At 45.1% G+C, this 21,663-nt stretch overlaps 1 protein-coding gene and 2 long non-coding RNA genes across 4 annotated transcripts in view; all 3 read left to right on the top strand.

Moving 5' to 3' along the window:
- kl-3 (dynein heavy chain 8, axonemal kl-3) overlaps positions 1-21,663 on the top strand; it is an 895,452-nt gene that overhangs the window by 480,981 nt on the left and 392,808 nt on the right. The window lies entirely within an intron of this gene.
- On the top strand, positions 16,417-17,779 carry LOC139353678 (uncharacterized). The gene is made up of 3 exons (XR_011604900.1): positions 16,417-16,758; positions 17,290-17,439; positions 17,633-17,779. It is a non-coding gene; the product is annotated as an uncharacterized lncRNA (long non-coding RNA).
- On the top strand, positions 18,972-20,692 carry LOC139353669 (uncharacterized). Of its 2 annotated transcripts, none has more exons than XR_011604886.1 (3): positions 18,972-19,641; positions 20,206-20,307; positions 20,499-20,692. It is a non-coding gene; the product is annotated as an uncharacterized lncRNA (long non-coding RNA). The 2 variants fall into 2 exon arrangements; XR_011604887.1 differs by lacking the exon at positions 18,972-19,641 and adding an exon at positions 19,827-19,967.

The following is a 21,663-nucleotide window of genomic DNA, read 5'->3' as shown; positions in this document are numbered from 1 at the left end:
ATCTCGGACAAAAGGAGAGCCCCGCATAACTTCTGCCTGGGAAGGGACACCGTTTTGACTGGCGCCACACGCGTCTTGGCCGTGAGCAAGTGCACCATCGTCTTATGGCCCACCTCTACGCGCACATAGATCGCAGCTCCGTATGCCATTGGCGAGGCGTCACAGAATCCGTGATGCTCTACGCGGAACTCTGGACGGAAGGAAACCCATTTGGGTATTCTGACCTGGTCTAGGACCGAATAGCTGTGGAGAAAGCTGTTCCACCTTTGGCACAGCTCAGTTGGCAGGTTATCGTCCCAACCTAGATCCTGAAGCCAAATCTCTTGCATAAAGATTTTGGCACACACAACAATCGGAGCGAACCAGCCTTCTGGATGAAACAGCTTAGCAATTTCGGAAAGGACTTGGCGTTTCGTGGGGGAGATTTCCGTTGCTGAATATGGTAGGACGAGGAAGAACTTATCGCCCGTCGCCTTCCATCGTACGCCGAGAGTTTTGGCTGTGCTCTGTGTCGATCTCGAGGAACTCTGTTGTCAGAAGATGATCGCTTTGGATATGAGCTAAGATTTCTTTGTGGTTGGTTGTGGTTATGGTCTACCCACATCTGTCGATACATTTTCTCGATATCGGCACTGTAGACGTATCGGAAATATCGCCACTTCATGATCGGACTGCACACTGAAAAGTATTTTTAATTGGCTATCTACTAACAACCGCTTGTTTTCGAAACGCTTAGTTAGGTTAGCCCAAGCTGAGCGAAAGCCATCGTTAGTAAGGGGGGAGTTCGAAACTATAGTGTGTGCATCGCGCATTGTTTTTCATTTAGGTAATACAGTTTTTCAACTGGCGTCAGCCTTGGATTGTTGAGCTGCACGTCAGTTGCCAGCTGTTGCAGGAATAGAATCGCCAGGAATGGCGCGCAATTGACTCCAAAAGTTACCGCCTGTAATTCGAAATCTCGAATGTGCCCCTCGCTGTTGCGCAATAAAATGCGCTGGAACGGGGAATGCTTCGTATCTACCCACATCTGTCGATACATTTTCTCGATATCGGCACTGTAGACGTATTGGAAATATCGCCACTTCAGGATCGGGATAGTTAGATCGGACTGTAAGACTGGGCCAGCATGAAGGATAACATTTAAACTGACCCCACTCTCTGCAGGACTGGAGGCATTTAAAACCACACGCAGCTTGGTAGTTGTACTTTCCGGATTGATGGGGAAGATAATAACTGGCAGAATTATGGGTAGGACGGACTTCTCTCATGTGATGGAGGTCGAGATACCCTTGAACCACGGAGTCGTATTTGGTTTTCAGCTGACTGTCCCTCTTTAGGCGTTGCTCGGTTCTTAGGAACTGCGACAACGCGGAGGCTCTGGAGTGACCGAGGGCGGGTTTAACGTTTTTAGGATTAAGAAAAAGGAAGACTTACGACATACCTGCCGTTATCGTCTCTCATAGTCGTCCGGAAATTTGGTGAGAGGCCTATCCAGGGACGTGTCAACAGTGTGAGAGATTCGCGTGGAAAACACGGAAATCTGATTTTCCCTTGGAGAAGGAACGGATCCTGTTAGGATCTACCCGGAAATGGTTTCTTGACCGAGGAGAGAGCCACAAATGTTCGGCCTGGTGCCTGGATTCGATGGCGATGGGGAGAAGTAGCCTCTGTGTAGTAAGGTGTGATGGCGGCCGCGGCACGTAAAGCAACTATGACTGCTTTCACAATCACGCAGCTGATGCCCTCGTGCGAAGCAGTTCAGACAGAGCTGCTTTCTCTTTATACGCCGACTGCTCGTCGACCGTCATCTGGAGAAATCGTGCACATGTGCTGACAGGATAGTTTTCCTTCTTACGAAGGTCACATCTTTTGCGCTTGGGTGCTACCCTTGTCTCGTACGAATTTATTCTTCGAGGCCCTGCACTGGAGGCGGATGTTTTTGGCAGAGATTGACTCGAGCCTGACGGGCGTACGTCTTCTAAGGTCCGGTGACGCTCCATAAGGAATGCATTCAGGTCCTGCCACGTCGGAATCTCGGCCTTGTTGTGCAGGTACTGTTCCCACAAGGATAGCGTGAGCTTAGCAAGTTTGGAGGAGCACATGCAAGTTATCTCATGATCCCAGCCTCTTTACCCAATTTATAAACAAACTCTTCATAAACAATTCTTAGCTGAGAACGCTTTCCAGCTTTGGCGCCCAGCCGCCTTACCCAAGTCGTAAACAATTTCTTATAAACAATTCTTATCTGGGATCCCCTTACTCAGCGTTCCCACAGAATCCCAATTAGCTCCCCCACTTCAATAGAAGTTCATTGTTAAGATTCAATTGCGCCGCAGTCCTCCTAACATAAACTAAGCTGGGTCCAGCTAATGTAAACACAAGCATCCTAATCCTCAGAACAAAAGAGAACCAACAGGTACGGTTAACCAACCGGCAAACAAAACTATGCGATTAAATAACATCGAGGAAGACCATTTTTTAGGCCAGAATCCGGAGTAGGATTACCCTACCTAATCCGATATGATAGCAAAATAAATAAAAAGCTTAAAATCTTAATTGACACAGGAGCAACCTCCTGCTATATCAAAACAGGAATTTACAAAAACAAAAACGAGCTTCCTATATATTGTGAGGGGTCGTTTGACCCCTCACAAATAGCGCCCCCAACATCGGCAGCCAGCGACAACAACATCGGCCGCCAGCGCCAACAACAACGCCAGCTAGCATCTACAACAAATAGCGCCCCCAACATCGGCAGCCAGCATCTACAACAAATAGCGCCCCCAACATCGGCAGCCAGCGACAACAACATCGGCCGCCAGCGCCAACAACAACGCCAGCTAGCATATACAACATCGACAGCGCCAACAACATCGGTCGCCAGCGACAACAACATCGGCCGCCAGCGCCAACAAAAAATTGGCACGCGCCAAGGGAAGAGCGAGAGAAAAGGAGTACCGAAACTTCGACAAGTGGAAAAAACCCAGAGCAGCCGAAAACTTGAACAAAACGCGGCGGCAAAGCTTGATTAGTTCTCTTTTGGAAAAGGCGGTGCGCGGAATAAGAAGTGATTTTTGCAAAGGCGGTGCACGGGAGCAGAAACAGGTCTCTTCTTTTTGGAAAACGCAGCGCACCGGACCAGAAGTGCGAGGAGGGGACTTTTGGAAAACGCAGCGCACGGGATCAGAAGTGCGAGCAGAGCAAATTTGTGTGGACAACAGGAATCTTTTGCCTTCGGGCTGATGCCAAGTGACCCAGGAAGGAGTTTACCTAGACGACCTCGAGGAGAGTGTGCCGGTCCAGGACCAGCGGCGGAGCACCCGGAGTCACGCGTGTGTGTGTGCGTGAGAGCGAGACGGGTGAGTGAGTGGAGGGAGCCGCATTTTGGCCCGCGAGAGTCCCGTGCAATGAGAACTTTCTCGAAGGCCTCGATACGGCTTCGCCCAGAGTAGGCTAGAATTTATAAACCATGACCTAACCTAACCCGATAATTGCGAGCACTGAGGGAAAAAAAAACATGAACCAAGAGTTTAAATAAAGAATATTTTCTTACATATCTGAACACAAAATTTGCCGCTGCCATGTTGTTCTTTTTTCCCTTTGACTACTTTGATTTCTGATTTGATTTCCGAGCTGACTACACCGAGAGAAAGGGGTGGACCCAACTTTTGGAAACCTGTTGCTAATTAATTAAATAAAAATATTTCTCAGATATTAAAAAATCCAATCAAGCTGGCCATTTTAGGCCATAAATTCTGCCCTAGGGGAAAGTTGTCCTCATAATCGATGCCCTCTCTCGGCCTTCTCGTAGCGAATGCTATGAGCCAGGCTCAAATGCGCGTTAGCGCTGACGCTTTTCACTCTGCTACAGACACCGAATAAACTGTTTCTCTCACTCCGTACCCCGGTGGCTGGCACTCTACATCTCACGCCAGCCAACCGATTTTCGTCTTAGACCTTTTTGTCCCATATCTTTACAAATATTTTCGGTAAAGAGACCCTGGCGGGACTGAGTATATTCCAGCCTACGAGACTTCTTTACAGAATGGCGCCCGAACAGGGACGTGGGGTTTACGAAATTTTAGACGACCTAAATATGGCCTAAAGACCCATCTATGTACAGAGAGTTTGAAAATGTTCGGTTCAGTCACTTAGAAGCGAAATTTTTAAGTCGGAACGTAAGGAGAGTCATATATCGAGGGACACAAAAATTTCTAGGGCAGGAAACGGGGAAATATATATATATTTAAAAATATACCAATGCATCGAACATAACCTTAGAAAAAAAAAGAAAAAAAAACTTAGAATTTAAGTTGAGCACATGGCATTCGGGAGAACTTATACAAAAGTATACCCACACACAGCGATAAATTTCTAACGCACGCAGACACACATACATGTATTTCTAGGCAGAGCAAAGTACATAACCTAAAATCAGAGATTCTTTGTTCCAAGCGTGGCCAGCAAATCAAGTGAGGACGAAACACATACAGGCAGATAATCGGAAAGAGAGAGAGAGCGAGAGCCCTCTAGGCTAGCCAACTCAGGTCACGAGAGTTTCGAAAGCACGAGGTAGGGAAAAGCTAACGTATACTCCCCACAGCGCAGCCATTTTGTTTTTTTGTTTTCACTCTCATCGTCGTCCCTCTCACACGAGCAGGAGTCGATCAAGTACAGGCAACGGGATCACATCGTTGGGGGCTTCTCAGATAACCATCGCCGAGTCAACACGTGCATCGGCAGCTCTCAAGAACATCGTCGTGGGAAAATTTAAAACTACATCGTCGTCGAACAAAATTCAATCACCGTCGAAGAAATTTAGGAATTAAGTCGTCGTTTGACATCGGATTGTGGTCACCATCGTTCCCACGTGCAGTGAATTCTTGGTGACAAATAAAATAAAATTTTCAATGAAGATTTTAACCAGTTCGAACATCGTTTGACCCTCGTCCAAGAATTTCTCTCGTCCTATCGAAACTTTTCCTGTCGTTTGCCAGTTAACTATTACTTCACAGCAATATGGGGGGCGCGTTGGATTTCGTATCTCCGAAAGCGGGAATTGGAGGCGATTCTGAAGGAGTTTTCCTTGGAAGCAACCGGAACAGTTGAGGAAATGAGGAGCCGGCTGGCTGCTTTTAATAATCGGGACGACCACGTGCTGGAGATAGCCGAGCGGCTACAGGAATGCGAGGCGGAAATTACAGCCGCCCTAACGGATAGGAAGCAGCGTTCACCGACTCCGAACCCACACCCACCGGGTCCAACACAGCTTCAGGTGCCAGCACTGGAAGGCAGAGGTGCTGCTGATGTATTCGGAGACACGGAGATCCATCCGGTCAAGCGGGATATTTTTCCCAGGAAATCAGAGATGTCCGCAGCCACGCTAGCGGAAAAGCTGAAGAATTGGGGAATCACTTTTGACGGGACCACGGACCCCATAACCTTCAACCAACAACTCGAGGAACGAGCCACCGCATACGAAGTTGACGTGGAGAAGATGACGCAGGCCATCCCTGGTCTTTTGACGGATACAGCTGAGCACTGGTTTCGGACAAGCCAGCTGCTAGGAAAATCTTGGACGAACTTCAAGAAGGCGTTTCTTGACTTCTTTCTGCCACCCAGGTACTTTCAGCGACTCGAAGATGAGATCCGCACCAGAGATCAGCGACGGGGAGAGACTTTCAAACAATACCTAGTCAACATCAGACTCATGATGCACAGAGCGGGGTATAATGCGGAGCAGGAGTTGGACCGGATCTATGAAAATCTCCAACCGGAGTATCAGATGTACGCAAGGAGGCACGACTTCACCACTTTGGAGCAACTTACCACTAAACTACGAGGTCACCCGCGATCAGAGCACAGGAAGCCATGCCAGAATGTTGGCCGAACCACAACAAGCGCCTAGAAGGAACGAGTACGAGATCCCAGCGTATGCAGGAGCATCACCAATAGGTCAACAGAATTTCACACGACCGGCCAGACGACCACCCACCCCAGCCACAGTTTTACAATCAGTTCCTCGAGTAGGGAACAGGTCAATGGTGCCGAATTTCAGTCTTGCTTGCAGGAATTGTGCCCAGGAGGGTCACCGTTCAGCTACATGTCGCAATCCCAGAGTCCTCTTTTGTTGGGATTGTGGTCGCAGAGGAGTACGCACTCTCGAGTGTTGCCGTCGTACCCAGCCGGGAAACGAGAGGTGTCTTCGCCCCCTCGGGGAGCGGACGGAGACTGCCTACAGGAATCCCCGGAATTAGGAGAAATCTTACAGGTTCAGTCGAGCAGAATTATCGCGCAGGTTCAAATCGAGGGTCAGGAGTTTAACGCTACCATAGACACCGGAGCTAGCAGAAGCTTCGTGAGCGATCGAGTTGTTCAACGTGTAGGGACGCCACATAACGTACGATCGGTACACACTCATGTCAGCCTGGCGGAAGGCTCACGCAAGGAGATAACCAAGTCTCTGGTAGCCAAAGTCCGGTTGGACCAACGTTGGGTCACCTTTCCACTGCTAGTTTTCCCTTCGATCATGGAAGACGTGCTATTGGGCGTGGACTTCCTCTGTGGCGTGTCTGCCACTCTCCAATGCGGCCGCGCTACGCTGCAGCTGAACCCTCTCCTAATAAGCAGCCCCACTAACGACTTAGCTATGCCTCCTCTCTTGACAAATGCGTTCACTCCAGCAAACAACGATCAAGATAACGAGGTGCAAACCACCCCGACCAGCAGTATTTTAGGGTCTCGAGACGACAACGCCGTGCGAAATAATCCATTTCGACGGAATCATGATACTGTTTCAGCGGAACCAGTAGAGGAAGGGCGAGCGCCTTTCCCAGTCAGACCAGGATACACGCCTGACACTGGAGGAGCACTAGCCGCAATCACCGCAAACGCCGAGCAAGAAGAATTAGAACCCTGGGTAAACAAATTCCTACAGGAGGAATTGGCCAAATTCGAAGGATTGACGGGAGTGTCAAATATCGCTGAGCATACGATCACGATGCGAGATGATAAGCCCATCAAACAGAGGTATTTTCCTAAGAATCCCGCGATGCAGAGGATTATCGATGAGGAGATCGACGAACTGCTACGCAACGACTGTATAGAGCCTTCACGGAGCCCCCACAGCGCCCCTATTGTACTCGTGGGCAAGAAATCTGGAGAGATGCGACTATGTGAAGATTTCCCATTCTATTCCAGATGCATACCCGCTGCCAAGGATAACACACATCTTGGAACGTCTGCGCCATGCCAAGTACATATCGACGCTCGATTTGAAGAGCGGATATTGGCAAATCCCTGTAGCCGAGTCCAGCCGCGAGTGCACAGCATTTACAGTCCCCGGGAGGGGCTTGTACCACTGGAAATTGATGCCGTTTGGCCTCCACTCAGCACCAGCCACATTCCAGCGGGCGCTCGACAGCGTCATAGGACCGGACATGGAGCCCAACGCGTTTGCGTATTTGGATGACATCATCATCATCGGCCGCACTCTGGAGGAGCATGTGCAGCATCTACAAGAAGTATTTCGACGGCTACGAAAGGCGAACCTTCGTCTCAACGCGAAGAAATGCAGTTTCCTTAAGCGCAGCCTGGTGTACTTGGGACACGTCATCAGTGAGGAGGGAATTCACACGGATCCCGACAAAATTTCGGCAGTACGGCGACTGAGTCCGCCCACCACATGCAAGGAGTTGAGGAGATGTCTAGGGATCGCGTCATGGTACAGGAGATTTGTACCCAACTTTGCCAGCGTAGTGCAGCCCATGTCTTTGCTACTCAAGAAAGGAAAGAAATGGCAATGGGAGCAGGAGCAGCAAGATGCGTTCGAGGAACTCAAAAGAAAACTCACGGAGGCGCCGGCTCTCGCCTGCCCCGACTTCAACGAGAAGTTCGTGTTGCAAACAGACGCCAGCGATATCGGCCTAGGAGCAGTTTTAACGCAGAAAATCCAGGGAGAAGAACGAGTCATCGCATTCGCCAGCAGACGCCTCATCGCCGCTGAGGAAAACTACTCCGCCACGGAAAAGGAGTGTCTGGCTATCATATGGGCCATCAGGAAACTCAGATGCTACTTGGGAGGTTATCGATTTGAGGTGATAACGGACCACCTCGCCTTGAAGTGGCTCAACTCGATTGATAATCCCACCGGCCGCATAGCGCGCTGGGCGTTGGAACTGCAGCAGTACCAGTTTGACGTCACCTATCGACGCGGGAGCCAGAACATTGTTGCAGATGCACTTTCTCGACAGCCTTTGGAAGTACTTCAGATGATCCAGGCGGATAAGCCGGGATGCACATGGTACCAGCGGATGCTGAAACTTGTTCAGGACAGGCCTGAAGATTACCCGGACTATGCGTACGAGAACCAACAGCTCTATCGGCATATCGGATCCCGACCTGACGACGAAGACTCCGTGCCCTGGAAACTGTGCGTAGCCAAAAAACACCGACAGCGAGTACTGTCGGAATGCCATGACCAGCCCACGGCAGGACATCTCGGAATCAGGAAGACAACCACCCGGATCGCCCAGAGATATTACTGGCCAGGTCTTTTCCGCGATATTGCCAGGTATGTCCGCAAGTGTGACACTTGCCAACGGTTCAAAGTCAGCCAAACCAAACCGGCGGGTAAAATGTTCACCAGACAGATTAAGGAGCCGTTCGATACTGTCTGCGCCGATTTTTTTGGGCCCCTTCCGCGATCCAAGAGTGGGAATAGGATGCTGCTCGTATTCTTCGACGCCTTTTCGAAATGGGTTGAGTTGGTCCCCTTGAGAAAAGCTACTTCGGCGCATCTCGAAAAATCCTTTCGGGAGAGGATTTTGAATCACTTTGGTATTCCCCGAACATTTGTCTGCGATAATGGGACACAGTTTACGAGTCGTTCATTCAAAGCCTTCTGCAAGCAGGCGGGAATGGAGATCCAACATACAGCACCTTATACTCCGCAGCAGAACCCGACAGAAAGGGCACCGAAGCGAAGCGGACAACACTCAGAGAGCTTCGTTGGAGCAGCGGAAGCATTACGATCTCAGGCGACGTGCGTGGAGACCGACCATAGGATCGCTGGTCTTCGTAAAACAGCATCATTTGTCCAGGGCAGCGGATAACTTTGCCGCTAAGCTAGCACCCAAGTACGAGGGCCCGTACAAAGTAATTAAGTTCTTTTCTCCCACCATAGTGCGCTTGCAACATACCCAGAGCAGGCAACGCAGAACGGCATCCCTTAGAGATTTAAAGGAGGCAGTCAACGAACCAGAAACCCAGAATCTGGTACCCAGACGACTGGACGACAACGAAGACATTCAGATGGCGGAACAAGTTTAGCGATCGATTGACGCTAAAAACCCGTAGCAGAGCAACAGCAAAAGCAGCAGAGAAACCAAGGAATACCCGCATCAAGGCGGAAGCAACGGAGAAGCATACACGAAGACATGTACACATCAAGACGAGAGCAGCAGAGAAACATCCAAGGATGCCCGCAGACGGCGGAAGCATACACGATGATAGTAGCGCAGCAGCAGCGCCAGAAGCCCGTACGAAGACGGCACAATAGCAACGAACTTGCCACAAACAAGCCGGCGAGTAACACTCGATCTGGCCGAGGCGAGAGCCAACCAGGAACACTGCGACAGGAGCCAATGTTTGAGTCAGTGGGGCCACTTGCTGGAGGGTGCGCCTTCCCAACGTCCCACTTCCCCTAGTGGGAACTCAACGCTCCCAGTGCCACTGCAGCGAACCATTTTCCCCATGATTACTAACTAAACAATTAAAACCCAGTTAGTAATCGTTAAAACGAAACACTAATACCCTTTTGTTCTCCCCTACAGACATGGCGTCGGACAACCCGTCCCACCTGTGGCGCATGACAACACGCAAGCCACGGCCACCCACATTTCTCAACGCCCCCCGAAGTAGGAGGGGGATGTGAGGAGTCGTTTGACCCCTCACAAATAGCGCCCCCGACATCGGCAGCCAGCGACAACAACATCGGCCGCCAGCGCCAACAACAACGCCAGCTAGCATCTACAACAAATAGCGCCCCCAACATCGGCAGCCAGCGACAACAACATCGGCCGCCAGCGCCAACAACAACGCCAGCTAGCATCTACAACAAATAGCACCCCCAACATCGGCAGCCAGCGACAACAACATCGGCCGCCAGCGCCAACAACAACGCCAGCTAGCATCTACAACATCGACAGCGCCAACAGCATCGGCAGCCAGCGACAACAACATCGGCCGCCAGCGCCAACAACAACGCCAGCTAGCATCTACAACATCGACAGCGCCAACAACATCGGTCGCCAGCGCCAACAACAACGCCAGTTAGCGCCAACAACATCGCCAGCCAGCAGTTACAACATCGCCAGCGCCAGCAACCTCAGCAGCCAGCGACAACAACAATAGCAGCTAACAACAAAACAAAACCCTCGCGCATAACTTTGTAAAAACTTTGTACAGTTAAATTAATATGTAGGCTTAACCAATAATTGTAAGATTTGTAGTTATATTAGTACCCAAGAATTATCTTAAGCTAAGCTTTCCCCCTCCGCTCTCGCATCAGCAGTAGCCACACACACACACACCAGGAGAGCAACGAACTATTCACCACGATAAGTGCAGCGCCGCACAGGAGCAAGCGAGAGAGGACATGCGATCGAGGAGGAAAACAACCCCCGAAAATTGGCACGCGCCAAGGGAAGAGCGAGAGAAAAGGAGTACCGAAACTTCGACAAGTGGAAAAAACCCAGAGCAGCCGAAAACTTGAACAAAACGCGGCGGCAAAGCTTGACTAGTTCTCTTTTGGAAAAGGCGGTGCGCGGAATAAGAAGTGATTTTTGCAAAGGCGGTGCACGGGAGCAGAAACAGGGCTCTTCTTTTTGGAAAACGCAGCGCACCAGGTGACTTTTGGAAAACGCGGCGCACGGGATCAGAAGTGCGAGCAGAGCAAATTTGTGTGGACAACAGGAATCTTTTGCCTTCGGGCTGATGCCAAGTGACCCAGGAAGGAGTTTAACTAGACGACCTCGAGGAGAGTGTGCCGGCCCAGGACCAGCGGCGAGAGCCAACCAGGAACACTGCGACAGGAGCCAATGTTTGAGTCAGTGGGGCCACTTGCTGGAGGGTGCGCCTTCCCAACGTCCCACTTCCCCTAGTGGGAACTCAACGCTCCCAGTGCCACTGCAGCGAACCATTTTCCCCATGATTACTAACTAAACAATTAAAACCCAGTTAGTAATCGTTAAAACGAAACACTAATACCCTTTTGTTCTCCCCTACAGACATGGCGTCGGACAACCCGTCCCACCTGTGGCGCATGACAACACGCAAGCCACGGCCACCCACATTTCTCAACGCCCCCCGAAGTAGGAGGGGGATGTGAGGAGTCGTTTGACCCCTCACAAATAGCGCCCCCAACATCGGCACCCAGCGACAACCACATCGGCCGCCAGCGCCAACAACAACGCCAGCTAGCATCTACAACAAATAGCGCCCCCAACGTCGGCAGCCAGCGACAACAGCATCGGCCGCCAGCGCCAACAACAACGCCAGCTAGCATCTACAACTAATAGCGCCCCCAACGTCGGCAGCCAGCGACAACAGCATCGGCCGCCAGCGCCAACAACAACGCCAGCTAGCATCTACAACATCGACAGCGCCAACAGCATCGGCAGCCAGCGACAACAACATCGGCCGCCAGCGCCAACATCAACGCCAGCTAGCATCTACAACATCGACAGCGCCAACAACATCGGTCGCCAGCGCCAACTACAACGCCAGTTAGCGCCAACAACATCGCCAGCCAGCAGTTACAACATCGCCAGCGCCAGCAACCTCAGCAGCCAGCGACAACAACAATAGCAGCTAACAACAAAACAAAACCCTCGCGCATAACTTTGTAAAAACTTTGTACAGTTCACTTAATATGTAAGCTTAACCAATAATTGTAAGATTTGTATTTATATTAGTACCCAAGAATTATCTTAAGCTAAGCTTTTCCCCTCCGCTCTCGCATCAGCAGTAGCCACACACACACACCAGGAGAGCAACGAAATATTCACCACGATAAGTGGTGAAACCGAAACTTCGACAAGTGGAAAAAACCCAGAGCAGCCGAAAACTTGAACAAAACGCGGCGGCAAAGCTTGACTAGTTCTCTTTTGGAAAAGGCGGTGCGCGGATTAAGAAGTGATTTTTGCAAAGGCGGTGCACGGGAGCAGAAACAGGGGTCTTCTTTTTGGAAAACGCAGCGCACCGGACCAGAAGTGCGAGGAGGGGACTTTTGGAAAACGCAGCGCACCGGACCAGAAGTGCGAGCAGGTGACTTTTGGAAAACGCGGCGCACGGGATCAGAAGTGCGAGCAGAGCAAATTTGTGTGGACAACAGGAATCTTTTGCCTTCGGGCTGATGCCAAGTGACCCAGGAAGGAGTTTACCTAGACGACCTCGAGGAGAGTGTGCCGGCCCAGGACCAGCGGCGGAGCACCCGGAGTCTCGCGTGTGTGTGTGCGTGAGAGCGAGACGGGTGAGTGAGTGGAGGGAACCGCATTTTGGCCCGCGAGAGTCCCGTGCAATGAGAAATTTCTCGAAGGCCTCCATGCGGCTTCGCCCAGAGTAGGCTAGAATTTATAAACCATGACCTAACCTAACCCGATAATTGCGAGCACTGAGGGAAAAAAAAACATGAACCAAGAATTTAAATAAAGAATATTTTCTTACATATCTGAACACAAAATTTGCCGCTGCCATGTTGTTCTTTTTTCCCTTTGACTACTTTGATTTCTGATTTGATTTCCGAGCTGACTACACCGAGAGAAAGGGGTGGACCCAACTTTTGGAAACCTGTTGCTCATTAATTAAATAAAAATATTTCTCAGATATTAAAAAATCCAATCAAGCTGGCCACGCATAAATATGAATATTTCCAGACAAATGCCTAGATTTTAGGCCATAAATTCTGCCCTAGGGGAAAGTTGTCCTCATAATCGATCCCCTCTCTCTCGGCCTTCTCGTAGCGAATGCTATGAGCCAGCCCAAATGCGCGTTACCGCTGACGCTTTTCACTCTGCTACAGACACCGAATAAACTGTTTCTCTCACTCCGTACCCCGGTGGCTGGCACTCTACATCTCACGCCAGCCAACCGATTTTCGTCTTAGACGTTTTTGTCCCATATCCTTACAAATATTTTCGGTAAAGAGACCCTGGCGGGACTGAGTATATCCCAGCCTACGAGACTTCTTTACAATATAAAAGAGTATCTACGGTTAATGGATATTCTATAATTAAACATTATCACATGGTAACGATCTTTGACACGCGTTACACATTTTATGAAATAGACGGGTTAAAATCAGATTTTCTAATAGGTTACAACCTACTAAAAAATATAGAAGCTGTAATAGACACAGAAAAAGGAGTAATAAAATATGGGGGCAAAGAAGAAAAATTAATATATGATAATGACACTTCTTTTAACCAACTTTCCTTATCTGAAGAAAGAAACAATTCTTCCATTTAAGGAATTTTTTATACGAAAATACTTTGATGAAAAAGCCAAAATCAGAACTGAGTCTGAAGAGGCAAATCAAAACAAAACAAGTTCGGGATTCAAATATCCTGTACACGCCGTCGTTGAAGTATCCGACAAAAATTCTAGTTTGGGATTCAAAAATCCTGAGCGCGCCGTCGTTGAAGTATCCGACAAAAATTCAAGTTTGGGATTAATGAGTCCTGAACAAGCCGTCGTTGATTTATCCGACAACAATGAAATAAACAATATGAGTGAATCAATTCCAAACCAAATTATAAGACCGAGCAAGAGCCCTTATAATTCCCCAGTTTTAGTGGTACCAAAAAAGGGATTTAATGAAGATGGTACTGCAAAACTAAGATTAGTTATAGACTATAAGAAACTAAATGAAAACACCATTCCCGACAGATATCCAATGCAAGATTCTTCAGTGATTTTGTCAAATCTTGGAAAGGCTAAGTACTTTTCCACGATCGACTTGGAGTCTGGGTTTCACCAGATTCTTATGAAAGAAACAGACAATAAAAAAACCTAATTTTCTATAAATAACGGGAAATATGAATTCTTGAAAATGCCATTTGGACTAATGAACGCTCCCAGAATATTCCAATGTGCAATGGATGATATTTTGAGAGAACAAGTAGGTAAAACATGTCACGTATATATATTGTAGATGACATTATTATATTTTCTAAAACAATAGAACAACACTACAAGGACTTAATCGTCATAATTAATATAATGCTGAACGCAAATATGAAAATTTCAATTGAAAAAAAGTTCTTCAAATTAGAAACCACTTTTCTTGGTTACGTTGTTTCCCACAATGTAATCAAAACAGAACACGAAAAAATATCTACAAAAGTAAAGTATCCAATTCCAAAAAACTTTCGAGAGCTTAGAAGCTTCCTAGGCCTTAACGGCTATTACAGAAAATTTTTACAAAGCTACGCAAAAATTGCAAAAGCGCTAACAAAGTATTTGGAAGGTCAAAATGGTAAAGTATCCAAAAAAATGTCCCGTAAAACTTCAATACAGTTGGACGATTCGGCTGTAAGAGTTTTTAACGAGCTCAAAGATAATTTAATTGCACAAATCGAATTGGTACAACCTGATTATAATAAAAAATTCACTTTAACGACCGATGCGTCCGATCTAGCTATTGGTGCTGTTCTTTCTCAGGAAGGAAAACCAATAACCTTCATTTCAAAAACTCTAACTAAAGCCGAACAAGTATATGCCACCAATAAGAAAGAACTTTTAGCAATAGTTTGGGCATTTAAAAATTTGCGAAACTATTTGTACGGCGTTAATAACATAGAAATCTATACAGATCACCAACCAGTGTCTTTCTCGATATCTCAAAAAAATCCAAACATCGAGATGAAAAGATGGTACTCATTCATTGAAAGCTACTCTCCCAAAATAATTTATAAACCAGGATCTACCAACGTAGTTGCTGACGCCCTATCAAGAATTCAAATTAAAAACCTAACGGACAGTAACGAGACGGTCTCAGATCAAAACACTCAGCATTCAGCAGAGAGTAGTTTTGAGAATGTTATACAAGAGACCCGAAAACCCTTTAACCAGTTTAAGCAACAATTGCCAATAGGGACTCGACGAAAATTATAAACAAATTAACAGACTGTACTATTGGCCAAATTTGAAAAAAAAACCTACAGGAGTACATAAAGAACTGTACAATTTGTAATAGTAACAAATATAAGACACCCTGTACTAATTCCTATTGGTCAAAAACCAATCCCAAATAAAGAAGGAGAAAATCTGCTTATTGACATTTTTTACGCTCAAAATTTAATGTTCATTACTTGTATTGATTCATATTCAAAATACTTAGTCGTAAAGGAGATGCAAAATAAACTCAACATAGAACCCAAAATTGCAGAAATATTGCAACAATTTCCACTTGCCAAAACTTTAATGGTGGATAACGAGCCTAGTTTTTCTTCAACACAATTTAAATCCTTCGCACGAATATGCGGTATTAATTTATATTTCGCGGATCCTCGCCATAGTACGTCCAATGGACAAATAGAAAGAGCTCATTCTACCCTTACAGAAATTGCTCGTTGCATCAAAGATGAACTTAACTTAGTTGATTATTCTGAAATTATAATTAAAGCAGCTCAGAAATACAACATGACTATACACTCCTTTACCAACCAAAGACTATACGATATATTATACAATAAAATCGAACACGATATTATTCCTTAGTTATCGAAATGTTAAATTCTCACAACAAATGCAGAAAGGAAAAGGACTATCTCCTAGGGGAAATCATTTATGAGAAAAAACACGGGGTAAGAAATAAGCTTAACTCTAGATATAAAAAACAAGGAAGAACGCTATAGTCGAGTACCTTGACTATCAGATACCCGTTACTCAGATAACAATCTTTAAAATAAGTTAGCCGAGCACTTTGTTCTCTCTCCCTTGCTCTCATTTCTCGGCGCACTTTGCTCTCTCTGAGCGCCGGCAGGGCTTTTTTCTTTGCCGCTAAGTTCGGCCGGCAACTACCCTGCAGTTCCAAAATTGAGTTAAGCGCCCAATCATCACGAAGCCGACTGCGACGTCGGCAGAGAAGCCAGCGATGCCGGCAGAGCTGAGCGCAACGGCGGCAAAGCGACGCGCTCTCAGTCGGGTCCGCAAAGAGAACGCACAAAAAAGTAATTTTGGGCTCTCCCTCTCTCGTCAAGTCTCAGACGAAAAAGTGCGCGTGAAGGGAAGGAGGCCCAGCAACTAAAATATATAGACCTTTGTGCACCCTTGCTTTTGGAATAATGCGACATTTGTTCGTAAATGTTAAAACAACGATTTAAAATAATAGGTTTCTATTTTAAAATATTTGTATTTCTTAAACAAATTTATATGTTTATTAATATAATTTAATAATATGTAAAGTTTTAAAAATATATTTTTATAAACCGATTTGCATAGTCGAATATGTCTATAAATACCCTGCTTTTATGTGCAAGATGCATAGACCAAACGGGACATGCAAAAAAAACAACAACGGCTTAGCGGAACCGTTGTTGTTGTTGCTTGTTGTTTTTCTGGAAGGCACGCGCCTTTTTTCGTCTTTTCACTTGCGTTTACTTTAGTGAAGGAGTTAGAAGTTGAAGCAAACATACCAGCAATTTACTAAATTAAATTAAATTAGTGCCTTAAAAGTGAAAAAGAAACGATTCCCAGGTAAGTCTGTCGCAGACTAATAATATTGAAAACAGTGAGAGTAAAAAACAAGATAGTCTATATTTAAAATAAGGGAAATACAAGATTCCCAAAATAACACGTGGCGGAAAAAAAAATAGCTGTGAAAAATATTAATTTTTGACGTGAAAAGCAACAAATGGTGCATATAATAAACAAATCTGTGAAAGAATTTAAAAATCTTATTGAGTGCAAAGTTCCTAGGGACCAAAAATAAGAGATGTTTGTTTTTATAACTTATGATTTTTTGTATTAATAACATTAAAGCACAATTTTTATTTTTGTGTAAGTAAACAAACATGGCTATTTAAATAAAAATCTCAAACATCTCTAATTTTCCGTCCCTGGAAAAGTGGTATTTTTTCCGCATCTGCAAAATAAATAAATGATTTAATAAATAATAAAAAAAATACATAAATAATTTTTTACAACAAAATAAAATAAGTCAAGTGACCGAAAACAAAAGTTTGCAAATTTCTTCTCGATATTTTTTTAATTTTCTTATATTTTTAGACAAGGCTGATGGTAAATCTATAAAAAAATGGAAGGCTAAGTCGTTCCATCTTAAGCATATTATCCGAGGAACTTGTTCTGTCCCACAACTTGGAGGGGGCAAAACAAGAAGAGGCTCAGACTACCCAAATTTCGCCCGTGCCTTATTAAGTAAGTTTTAGTTGAGGCTGAAAACTATTGTTTGTAAGTTTAATTTTTAAAAGACTTCTGGGATTTTACATTGAATGCGAAAGATAACATTTCTTTTATTATAAATAAATCTTACAAATAACGATTACTTTCGGTCACTCGTTTTTATTTTCGTCTTGTTTTATTTTTAAAACTAATTTTTTTCTAATACTAGATGCAATCGCCCTAGTGGATCCCTCGGAGCCTCCCGAAAAGGCGCTGCAGAAGGCAATGCGGTGCGTTAAAAACTTGAGTTGTACCAAAAAAAGGCAACGCCGGCACCGATAACACCGGAAACCCCCGAGCTCAAATTTTAAAATAAACAAATAAAAACAAGGAAGAACGCTATAGTCGAGTACCTCGACTATCAGATACCCGTTACTCAGCTAAATGGAGATATGCAAGCAGCAAAGCGAGATTAAAATGCGCCACCTACCGGCGGTAGACAGATTTAAGCGTTATGGGCGTTAGAGTGGGCGTGGCAAATTTATTTTTGGATAAATCGATAGGTATTGACGACACCAATACATTTCAGTTAAAATTTTTTATGTAGCATGCAAATTGTGGGCGTCACAGGTTTTCGCGGTTTGTGGGCGTTTAAGTGGGCGTGGCAAACTTTTTTTTAGGTCAATCGATAGGTATTGATGAGAACAATACATTTCAGTTAAAATTTTTTATCTAGCATCAAAACTGTTGGAGTTACAGTTTTGGGCGGTTTGTGGGCGTTAGAGTGGGCGTGGCAGTCTACTGAAACAAACTTGCGCTGCGTAGGAAGCTCAGGAATCTGTACGCCAAATCTCAATAGCCTAGCTCTCATAGTTTCCGAGATCTCAGCGTTCATCCGGACAGACAGACGGACAGACGGACAGACGGACAGACGGACAGACGGACATGGCTAGATCGACTCGGCTAGTGATCCTGATCAAGAATATATATACTTTATGGGGTCGGAAACGCTTCCTTCTGCCTGTTACATACTTTCCGACGAATCTAGTATACCCTTTTACTCTACGAGTAACGGGTATAATTACAACTGAAATTTTATTTGCTGCTAAGCGCTCAACGTGTGCTGAATGTGCGCTTTTTCGCTGCTTGAATGAGCGCTCAACGTGTGCTGAATGTGTGCTTTTTCAGCTGCTCAATCGAGCGCTCAACATGTGCTGAACGTGTGCTTTTTCAGCTGCTCAATCGAGCGCTCAACATGTGCTGAACGTGTGCTTTTTCAGCTGCTCAATCGAGCGCTCAACATGTGCTGAACGTGTGCTTTTTCAGCTGCTCAATCGAGCGCTCAAGAGGGTGCTCAAAAAAGCGCTCAATGCGTGCTATTTTTTGAGCACTGATGAACCCTAGGACATGCCTATGTTAATTTCAGCACATAGCTCCATACAAATTGTGCGCTCATTGAGCGCTGAGTGATGAGCTTTTTGCAGTGATTGAGTGCTCAATAAGCGCTGAATGGTACTGCAGGGTATTTACATACACACACATACACGCGTAAGCAACAATTGCCCTGCAGTTCCAAAATTGAGTTAAGCGCCCAATCATCACGAAGCCGACTGCGACGTCGGCAGAGAAGCCAGCGATGCCGGCAGAGCTGAGCGCAACGGCGGCAAAGCGACGCGCTCTCAGTCGGGTCCGCAAAGAGAACGCACAAAAAAGTAATTTTGGGCTCTCCCTCTCTCGTCAAGTCTCAGACGAAAAAGTGCGCGTGAAGGGAAGGAGGCCCAGCAACTTAAATATATAGACCTTTGTGCACCCTTGCCTTTTGAATAATGCGACATTTGTTCGTAAATGTTAAAACAACGATTTAAAATAATAGGTTTCTGTTTTAAAATATTTGTATTTCTTAAACAAATTTATATGTTTATTAATATAATTTAATAATATGTAAAGTTTTAAAAATATATTTTTATAAACCGATTTGCATAGTCGAATATGTCTATAAATACCCTGCTTTTATGTGCAAGATGCATAGACCAAACGGGACATGCAAAAAAAACAACAACGGCTTAGCGGAACCTTTGTTGTTGTTGCTTGTTGTTTTTCTGGAAGGCACGCGCCTTTTTTCGTCTTTTCACTTGCGTTTACTTTAGTGAAGGAGTTAGAAGTTGAAGCAAACATACCAGCAATTTACTAAATTAAATTAAATTAGTGCCTTAAAAGTGAAAAAGAAACGATTCCCAGGTAAGTCTGTCGCAGACTAATAATATTGAAAACAGTGAGAGTAAAAAACAAGATAATCTATATTTAAAATAAGGGAAATACAAGATTCCCAAAATAACACGTGGCGGAAAAAAAATAGCTGTAAAAAATATTAATTTTTGACGTGAAAAGCAACAAATGGTGCATATATGTAATAAACAAATCTGTGAAAGAATTTAAAAATCTTATTGAGTGCAAAGTTTCTAGGGACAAAAAATAAGAGATGTTTGTTTTTAAAACTTATATTTGTGGTTAAAATTCGATAAAAATGAATATTAATAACATTTAACAACAATTCTTACTTTTGTGTATGTATTTAAATAAAAATCTCAAACATCTCCAATTTTCAGTTCCTGGAAAAGTGTTATTTTTTTTCCGCAACTGCAAAATAAATAAATGTTTTAATAAATAATATAAAATACATAAATAATGTGTGGTTTATTTTTCGTAATAATTGTTTACAACAAAATAAAATAAATCAAGTGATCGAAAACAAAAGTTTGCTAATTTCTTCTCGATATTTTTTGCATTTTCTTATATTTTTAGACAAGGCTGAAGGTAAATCTATAAAAAAAATGGAAGGCTAAATCGTTCCATCTTAAGCATATTATCCGAGGAACTTGTTCTGTCCCACAACTTACTTATTAAGTAAGTTTTTATTGAGGCTGAAAGTAACTATTGTTTGTAAGTTTAATTTTTAAAAGACTTCTGGGATTTTTACATTGAATGCCAAAGATAACATATCTTTTATTATAAATAAATCTTAACGATTACTTTCGGTCACTCGTTTTTATTCTCGTCTTGTTTTATTTTTAAAACTAATTTTTTTCTAATACTAGATGCAATCGCCCTGGTCGATCCCTCGGAGCCTCCCGAAAAGGCGCTGCAGAAGGCAATGCGGTGCGTTAAAAACTTGAGTTGTACCAAAAAAAGGCAACGCCGGCACCAGATGCTGAGGAGGAGGTGCCAGCGACCCCGATAACACCGGAAACCCCCGAGCTCAATTTTTAAAATAAACAAATAAAAATAAAAATTACAACTGAAATTTTTTTTGCTGCTAAGCGCTCAACGTGCGCTGAAAGTGCGCTTTTTCGCTGCTTGAATGAGCGCTCAACGTGTGCTGAATGTGTGCTTTTATCGCGGCTCAATCGAGCGCTCAACATGTGCTGAACGTGCGCTTTTTCAGCTGCTCAATCGAGCGCTCAACATGTGCTGAACGTGTGCTTTTTCAGCTGCTCATTCGAGCGCTCAGGAGGGTGCTCAAAAAAGCGCTCAATGAGTGCTATTTTTTGAGCACTGATGAACCCTAGGACATGCCTATGTTAATTTCAGCACATAGCTCCATACAAATTGTGCGCTCATTGAGCGCTGAGTGATGAGCTTTTTGCAGTGATTGAGTGCTCAATAAGCGCTGAATGGTACTGCAGGGCATTGACCATCTCATGTATTGTATACCTCCCCGTTGGTATTAGCACCCTGCAGTACCATTCAGCGCTTATTGAGCACTCAATCACTGCAAAAAGCTCATCACTCAGCGCTCAATGAGCGCACAATTTGTATGGAGCTATGTGCTGAAATTAACATAGGCATGTCCTAGGGTTCATCAGTGCTCAAAAAATAGCACTCATTGAGCGCTTTTTTGAGCACCCTCCTGAGCGCTCGATTGAGCAGCTGAAAAAGCACACGTTCAGCACATGTTGAGCGCTCGATTGAGCAGCTGAAAAAGCGCACGTTCAGCACATGTTGAGCGCTCGATTGAGCAGCGATAAAAGCACACATTCAGCACACGTTGAGCGCTCATTCAAGCAGCGAAAAAGCGCACTTTCAGCGCACGTTGAGCGCTTAGCAGCAAAAAAAATTTCAGTTGTAATTTTTATTTTTATTTGTTTATTTTAAAAATTGAGCTCGGGGGTTTCCGGTGTTATCGGGGTCGCTGGCACCTCCTCCTCAGCATCTGGTTTTTAACGCACCGCATTGCCTTCTGCAGCGCCTTTTCGGGAGGCT

This window comes from Drosophila suzukii, chromosome Y (assembly GCF_043229965.1).
Source record: "Drosophila suzukii chromosome Y, CBGP_Dsuzu_IsoJpt1.0, whole genome shotgun sequence".
In the NCBI taxonomy this organism is placed as follows: domain Eukaryota; kingdom Metazoa; phylum Arthropoda; class Insecta; order Diptera; family Drosophilidae; genus Drosophila; species Drosophila suzukii.
This window is presented reverse-complemented; position numbering and strand designations above follow the sequence as displayed.